The sequence below is a fragment of the Meleagris gallopavo genome, chromosome 4, assembly GCF_000146605.3.
Source record: "Meleagris gallopavo isolate NT-WF06-2002-E0010 breed Aviagen turkey brand Nicholas breeding stock chromosome 4, Turkey_5.1, whole genome shotgun sequence".
In the NCBI taxonomy this organism is placed as follows: domain Eukaryota; kingdom Metazoa; phylum Chordata; class Aves; order Galliformes; family Phasianidae; genus Meleagris; species Meleagris gallopavo.
In genome coordinates this window covers 68,844,551-68,853,402 of record NC_015014.2, presented here as the reverse complement: position 1 = coordinate 68,853,402, position 8,852 = coordinate 68,844,551, and the positions used below count along the sequence as shown (strand labels likewise).

Here is an 8,852-nt window from a genome sequence, read left to right as displayed (position 1 = left end):
AAGAGTCCAGCGGAGGGCCACAAAGATGGTGAAGGGCCTGGAGCATCTCCCCTATGAAGAAAGGCTAAGTGAACTGGGTCTGTTTAGCCTTGAGAAAAGACGACTGAGAGGGGACCTGATCCAGGTTTATAAATATCTGAGGTGTGGTGGCCATAGCGGTGAGGCCAGTCTCTTTTCAGTGGTACGTGGAGACAGGACGAGGGGAAACGGACATAAGCTGCAGCATAGGAAGTTTCACATGAATGTGCGTAAGAACTTCTTCACGGTGAGGGTGACGGAGCACTGGAACAGGCTGCCCAGGGGGTTGTGGAGTCTCCTTCTCTGGAGATACTCAAGTCTCGCCTGGACGCCTACCTGTGCGACCTGGTATAGGGAACCTGCTTTGGCAGGGGGGTTGTCTCGATGATCTCTAGAGGTCCCTTCCAACCCCTACAATTCTGTGATTCTGTGAAGAAAAGGGTAGATGTAGCACTGAGGGACATGGTTAGAGGGCATGGTGGAGATGGATTGGGGCTGGACTACACGACCTTAGTGGTCTTTTCCAACCTTAAGAATTCTATGATTCATTGAGGAAATCATGCATCCCACCTTCCACTTTCAAAGTGCTAGTCTTAGTCCTCTCTGTGTAACAGAAGTGCTTTGAGCCTGTAGGGAAGCTGTTAGTGCTGGCATCTGTCAGGCAGCACCCGTGTGCTGTCAGTTAATGACACAGATGTTTTATGTGGCTAATTGTGAGCCTCTGCATGCAGGTTTATGGGAGATTTTGGTTGATGCGTATGGCTTCATAGAGGAATTGGGCTGATGCACACAAGTTAGGGAATTGATTTAGGCACAGCCATCCTGGCACCCTGATGTGCATCATTTCAACCCTTGGCAAGGAGGGCAGCTTGGTGGAGGACAGATGCAATGGAGACTTTGTTTCTCCATGCCAGTATTTCAATAAGCTGAAGTGATGACTTCTGTTTCAACAGCTGCCTATTCATATCCACTGAGCGGATTAGACTGGAATCTTTTTTCTTCACTGATGGGTTAACTTCCTTTCTGGCTCTGTCTGCAGCAGGCCATCAGCTCCTTTGATAACACTGAGTTGGATTTGCAATGCTGAACCCCCATTTTGCACACTATCCAAGCCAATGGGAATTTTGTTCACCTCTCCAGATTATCTCAGAGGAATGATAGGCTTCATAGGCTGGAGTCTGCCCTAAGGTATGCTAAGGGGCATGATTGTGGTGCTTGAGAATTATTATGTAAAAGCTGTGCAGAAAAGCAGGGGATATTAATCACTCTGCAGTTATCAGCAGGATCTGGCTTGCATTTCATCAGCTTGGCTTGGGCAGAGCTCTCCATGTGACCTTCCTGCCATCCTATTTCAGCATATATATATAAATACCCCAGTATGAGCAGGGACAATGAGCGGGCCAACTCCAGCCTACCAAAGTAATTTTACCTCATCATGGAGGCATTGACAGGTCAACTTGGTCATGTACAGTTGAGCAGGTGCCCAGGTTAGTCCAGTGGGCTCTTGCTGAGTCTGGTGTGGTGTGATGTGGTTGTGTTGATGGCACTCCTCCACACTTGATCGTGTTCCCACACACCTGGGATTGCACTGATGATGCCAGTGTTCATATCAGCATTGTGGACAAAAAAAAACTCTATTAGAAATTGTGTGAAAGAGCTACTTCCATCAAAAAGGGTTAGCATGAGTTTGCATCAGGATGAGGCCAAAATGATGACATCAACACACAAATGAGCAGAGATGGAGCCACTTCATGTGCAAGTATGGTGGCCAGAGCTTCCAGTTGGGTAGACATAATCTCTCTGGGCCCATCGCATCTTGATTTTTGCCAGGACTTGGACTGGTTGTGGTGGTCCCACGTTCCTATGGGGACAAAAGCAGTGTGGCTGTTCTGATGGCTGTTGGTGTAAGTGTAATCTCACCATCTGTGAACAACAGGAAACCCTTGAATTAAAGAAGGATCTAGCATCACAGGGCAAGCAGGCAGTGACTGCATTACCTTGAACAAGCTTAGTGGGGTGATGGTGCTGGTGCTATAGGATTCTCCTCACCTTGATTCACACTGTTGGTGTCCCCTTGGCCCTTCACCCACTGCAGTCGCCATCCAAGGCAGCAGATGTGGCATCAGCATCGATGAAGTGCCCTGTGTTATGTCTGGGTTATGTTACTGGCTTGGAGTATGATTTCTGGTTTAATATGGTATTCAGGATTCACGTCACGTGCTGGACATCACGAGACATTGGCAGAGCTGACCCTCCAGCTTCACCTGTGCATCCGAAGTTGGAAACCAAGGCTTGGACTCTGCTGACCCCACTGGTTGAGGCAGAGGGGTGACAGCACAGAGGGTTTTGCTTTTACAGCATGCTAACAAACATAATCACCATGTTATCAGGAGCGTGATTGCCCACTGTGTTTGCTGGGAAGGAGTGAGGCAAGGTCGGCTCTGTACCTTGGTTGACCCTGGCCAGGACAACTGAGTGTCAACTCCACCACGGGTTTCAAAGAAAGCACTAACATGTTCACTACCCTTTGGTAAAAATTTACCCTTGTTGTTGTCAGAGTTGGTTGTTGGAGCTGGACTGGGACACACAGAGCAGTGTTATGAATCACCACTGCCATTCCCCTGGCCTTGTCTCACCTCCCATTGGGACCCCGAAGACCAGCAGAAAATGTCATGCATCCTTCCGTAGAACATTGCTCCTGAGCAAAGTAAGTCTTTAACTTCTAGAGACTTTCTTCCTGCATTTACTGGAGGAGAATGGGTAAGGTGGCAATAGCAAGGAATGTTTTAGGGAAGAGAACTTGGGAATTTTAAATGAGCAGCTGGGTCCCAAGGGTTAATGTTTCCCTAAGCAAGAGGACAAACAATATTGCATGACCTAAGGCCCCAATTGCAGCTTGACAGTGCTGTCCAGCCTGTGACGTATTTGCAGCAAATTTCTTATCTATCAACAGGAACTAAAGGGGGGGGAGGAAAGCAAATAAATACGATCAGTGGTATTGTATCTCTGGCTTCCCTGCAGACCTTGCTGTACTGATAATCATTAACTCTCCCAAACCGAGAGCCACTGCAGAGCTCAGGAGTAAAATATGGTATTTCTCATATTTAAGAAAAAAAAAGAGTGCATATTTGATACTGCTCAGAGAGAGAAATGCCTGCAGTGTTTCCATAGCCCTTGGCCCTGTGACACAGCCTGTGTGTGCTGTGCAGAAAATGACCCTAAAAGGATGCATATAACGTACATAATGAAAGAGAGGGTTTAAACCATGCTTTAAGAAAGAAATACAAACGTCAATCTAAAAATGTATTTATTGGGCTGCTAATAATGAACAGCGGTGAGGGTGGGGGGTGATGAGCAGTATAATGAAAACCTCAGGGTCTGGACACCATTATCCCCTGTGTGCCCAGAACTCACACAGAACAAATCTTGAGCATCCTCTGTAGGATGCTCTCTTCCCTGCCTCAGCCAGGAGATGTGGCAGAGACCTCCCCCAGACCCACAGTCACTGATCATGCAAGCTCAGGTTTTGCATGCTCAGCACTCCCCTGTGCTTTAAAAGGGAAAGAAACAGGCAGCCAGTGAAGAGCTCAAGCCTGGCGCCAATGCAGGGTGGAGGATGTGGTGAATGGAGAGTTTCCTCCCCGCTGATGGAGATCCTACAGATGCTTGATGGGACACCTTGGTGCCAGTCCCAGCCCTCCCAGTTCCTGGCCAGCTTCAGACACCGAGGAACCTGATTTATGCTGCTGTAACTGGGATTTGAACCGGGCCTTGCAAATATAACCTTTCCCCTTATTTGAAACAAAATATGTCAATCTCCTGAGCTTGGAAACCCATATTCTTGAACACAGAGCTCTGTCCCCCATCATTAGCACACGAACTGCATTACCTATAAAGTCTGCTTACTCCAAGCAAATGTTTCTCCATTTTTTCTTTCTTTTTACTTCAATTTGAAGTGAAAGGTACAGTATAGGATTCAAATGCCTTTGCATTACACGGGTTTCTGACCACTTGAAAACCCCATGAAAATGACCTCACAAAACTGAAACGCTTGCAGAACTGTGTTGCAGCGTTCCACTCCGCCTAGCTGAACTTCCCTTTGATTTTCTTTTATTGCTTCACATGGCGCTTAGCTTCTACTTAATTTTTTTTTCTTTATTAAAAAAACAAACAAACAAAAACCCAACACCCTAGATCCTGCTTCAGCTCTCTCTACACGTCAGTATCCCTACCCTGTGGATGTCGCAGGAACGTCAGGAATTGGCCAAGGAGGTGGAACTATGGAGCAGCTCCAAGGAAGAAGACAACGTGGTGGTTCATCACCCGGTGCCGTGTCCCCACTCATTGCCACACCAAAGCCAAGTGGCAGGGCTGCGGGATGGGAGAGCTAAGAGGGACCTCGCAGAAGGATTCCGAAATTCAGATCTGTCCCTGACAGCTGCTGGCCCACTTGCTGCAATCCGAATGGTGTCTCTGACTTCTCTTTGGCTCAAGGATTTAACATTAAGGCAAAAATAAGACACAGTGTAGAAGCTCCATCAAATCTTTGGCACAACAGCAACAACGGCAACAACAAAAAAATGACTGTACACATGAGCTGAGAGGGGAACATTTCCCAGTTAAGCAAAGGGAAAAGTGCTAAATAAATTGCACGTACTAAAAGGTGGCTGGCTTAAAAACAATAAGAAGCATCCTTGTCCTTTTTTTTTCCTTTCTGTTCCAGAGTCTGAGAAAGTTCCTTGGCCAATCGTCATCTTGAAAAGGGGCTTCTGCAAAAAAGCTGCTCGCAGTCTTCATCTGGATTGTGCAACCTTTGCCAAGAACAGATGTAACTGGCTGGAAGGTTTCTGAATCCTCCCTTCCCTGTTATTACTCCTGGAAAGAGAAATATGCAGCATCAGAACTGTGAACATGTGCTGTTCTTTGGCTCCTCACATAAATGGCCCTTGTTGGGGTTTCCTTGGGACCCATCAACTCACAGTGTGAGTGTTCTGGATTTTGGCTTGTAGGGCATCAACAGCTAGGTGGGCAGAGTCCCTAGAGTGCTGGAAGAGAGAGAGGGAACAAGGAAAGTCCGGGAAGGAAAAGGAACAAAATGAGACACGTTGGCAAATACCTGCTTTGGAAAAGACCTCTGGACCCATTTTCAGAATCAGAAGTCAATCTCAGAATTACAAAAAGGAAGCAAACAAGCTGGTGTGGCCCAGACCTGTAGGGCCTATTTTGCTGTTGTGGTTATCACATTTATTTCCACAGATACAGCTCCTCAGCCCACAGGAGAGGCAGAGGCAGGTGTATGTGAGTAACTGGTACAGGTGTACTGCTGCCATCGTAAAATGCACAGCTTCAACGTGCAGCACTTTGAGACAGGAAAAACCTCATCTAAACCCTCTCTGACATTAAAATAAGCCCTGTGAATATCCCACAAACAATCGTTAGCATACTTCAAAACACAGTAAAATCCTTTGGGCTTGCTCTTCATGAGGTCACATCGCAGTTGGCCAAACTGCCTTCATCACGTGGGCTCCTAAATCCTCCTTTAAGTAACTCAGGAATTTAGAAACTTGGAAATCGGATCCCATTTTCTGAGTCCAACCACCGTTTCTTGCTTTTTGCCATTGGACTTCAGAGCTTTCCAGGGTGCAGTGCAGCCTCTGACGGTCCTTTGGACATGGTCATCAATTCTCCAGACCAGGCGTCTTGATGACAGTCTAAAAAGGTCAAACTCCTTTTGATTGACCCAAAAAACATTCTTTCTCAGATCCATTTGTTGCTGTACTTTCCCCCCTTTTCTATTATTGGATTTTGTAACATTAAGGTACAAAGTGCCAGGACTCGATAGGTCATACTGGTGGTTGGACTTGGTGATTTTGAAGGTCTTTGCCAACCTAGATGGTGATATGGTTCTATAATTCTCTGAAAGAATTATGACATTGATGTTCTACTTTATTAGTGCTATAACTAGGCCTGCTGCCTGTGAGATGACCCATCCCAGGTGAGCATCCACACTGGACTAAGGGGATGGAGATACAAGAGCCTCACTGCAAACCCTTCTTGCAGCAGGCTTGCCCTTCTGATTGGCACACAGCAAATAAAAAAATGGAGCTTATTATGCAATTATTATCAATGACTTGTTGTCTCTGTTGACTAACATACTACGTAGTGCTGTTTTAGGCAGGAGAAACAACAGTCCTAATTAGCTGGGACTCAGGATTTTGAATACATGGGTGTTGGGTGAGAGAATGACAAACAGTCTTGTGTATCACAAATGTTTCTGATAGGAAATACCTAAAATGATTTTCCAACAATGAATTATGATTATTAATAACCTGTAATAGAAATGAGGGTTATTTAATTTTTGTCACATGGAAAGAAAAAGAAGAAAAAGGAGAGGAATAAAAAAAGAAAAAAAGAGGGGAAATGAAGAAAAAGGAGGGAAGTATTGAATGCTCTCATTAAGGTCAGGGCCCTGGGCAGCCTGATCTAGTGTGTGGCAACTTTGCCTACAGCAGATAGGTTGGAATTGGATGATGTCTAATGTTCCTTCCAACCCAATCCATTTTATGATCCTATGATTAATATTAAAAGACAGTAGAGAGATGCATCCCCTGTTGCTGTCTGGAGCAACAGTCTTAGTGAGCAAATCCCCTGTAGGAGCAACCTCACTCTTAATCCAAAGCCATCCAAATCAGAGGGAACCCAGTTCTCCTCCTGTGTCCTGGGGGCTCTTGAAAATCCTGAATAAATAGCACCTGACAATGCAGTTGGGAAAAAGGGGGGAAATAAGAAAATGGAGTGAGCAAAGGAGGGTCAAAGTACAGCAGCTTTGGGAAGAAAGATGTGGAATGGAGAATGGACGGAGGGACGGAGGAAAGGAGGAAGTCATGGAGGGAGGAAGAAATAGAGAGATGGAAGGATGGATGGAGGGAATTATGGAAGGAAGGATGGAAAAATGGATGGAGGGAATGAGAGATGGATGGATGATGAATGAAGGGATGGAGAAAGTAATGGAGAGAGGGAGGGATGGATGACAGGAGAGAAAGTTGGAGGGATGGAGGGATAAAGGGAGGCAGGGAGAGATGGAGGGAAGAATAAAGGGAAGAAGGAATGGGTGGAGGGACTCCTGCAAGGCAGTGGAGAAGCTCAGCAGAACTGCTTGGTCCCAGGGGCTCATGGGGGGGTGCTGGGTGGGAAGGGGCTTTGTCTTTCCCCGACCTGCTCCCACCCCAGCCAGCAGCTCAGAAGACAGATTTATTGAACAGAGTCTGCTTTAAACTAATAATCACAACTCCCTTGGCTCTTGAATTTGACAACTGGCCCAATGACCTTGGTGAGTTTGCAGCATCCCAGAGCATTTCAATCTCTATAAATCAAAGCACTGTTGGAATGGAGTCAACCTTTGTTCCAAGGCTTCTCCTATCTCCTCGAGTCACATACTCCTTTTCTGAAGTTACCTGATAGCTGTGGGGTGAATCTCTCCCTGCCCATGCTAATAACTGGAGTAGAGGGAAACCTCTTGTTTTTTCTGCTCAGGCCACAGAGAATCCTCAGCCTCACCCCTCTGCTCATTCACATTTGCTGTTTGGGTCACTGGGGTGCAGGGGCATCTCAAAACATGAGCAATAAGCACAGGGCAGGGAAAACTCACAGGGCTTCCCCAGGGACCCTGCTGTCCTGTGGCCGCAGACAGGCAGATGGACGGGAAGGGTCACTGCTCTCCTGTGGCCCAGCTCTTCTCCAGGGAAGCAGCCTGGCTGCCTGCCTGCCTGCAAGTGCGAGCAGGGAGAGGGAGCTATTTTTAAAGAGGAACCTCTGCTTGATCAGACTGCAGAGAAAGGGAGCTCCAACCTCATTACCAGACTCCCCCGGAGCACAGGACGGGAATCCATAGGGAAGAAATGCCGTGCAGATCACCCGAACACGATGCGGTAACACCATCTGATATCGCTATCAGGTGATCGATTGCCACCAGCACCGGGTGAGCAAACCAAGCTGGGAGCTGTGCCTCCAACTCAGGGCTCCATGTAAATAAATCACAGATCCTGATGCAGGATTATAGAAAAAATATGCTTCCAGCAAACAGAAATGCCATACAAATTAACCTTGACGCTACCATTTCTCTTTTACAACCCCACTCCCAGCGAGTAAATGTTCTGCAGTATGTGGGAATAAACCTCACCTACAGCAGGAAATCTGCTTTTAGGCAAGCAGCAATGGGGCAGCACCAAGGCATGGCAGAACACCACAATAACTATTTTATATAATGCAATAATTACATACATAACGTGAGCAATTTTGGTGCAACAGACTGCAACAAACGGAGCGGCGTTTCATGCCGTGGGTGCTCCTGTATCATCTAATTACCAGGGAACATATATATATAGCTCATCTTTAATTTTAATTCCTTGTGTCTGTGTGCATCCACACACATACGCAGACCCCGGGACTCAAAAACCCAAGAAACTAAATTCCAGCAGAAAACTTTTATTGAGCTCCAACTGCTCGCCTGTTATTCATAACCCAGTTTCCTCTCTCACAAAGAGACCTTTCGCATGGTTTTCTCTTTTTTTTTTTCCTTCTGCCTCGCTAACAGCTGCTCGCAGTGTTGTATCCTGAGTGATGATGAGGTTCTGAAAGTGTTTTTTTGGAACAGATGGCCAGGAGAGAGCCGGGGAATGTGCCAGCAGCAAGCTGGGGAATGCGCCAAGTCCTGCAGTGACTGAGTACTCCGGGTTCCAGCTCGCGTGCCTTTCCCCTGCCCTCTGCCCCAAGTGGCGCCAGCAGGACTTCCCAGCTCGCGCTCCGAACATCTGGAGTCTGCGACTGCCAGAAGA

At 46.8% G+C, this 8,852-nt stretch overlaps 1 long non-coding RNA gene across 1 annotated transcript; it reads right to left on the bottom strand.

Moving 5' to 3' along the window:
• Window positions 1-3,308: 3,308 nt before the first annotated feature.
• LOC116216602 lies at window positions 3,309-6,927 on the bottom strand. The gene is made up of 2 exons (XR_004159716.1): window positions 4,998-6,927; window positions 3,309-4,893 (listed from the first exon to the last, which is right to left on the bottom strand). It is a non-coding gene; the product is annotated as an uncharacterized LOC116216602 (long non-coding RNA).
• Window positions 6,928-8,852: the final 1,925 nt, after the last annotated feature.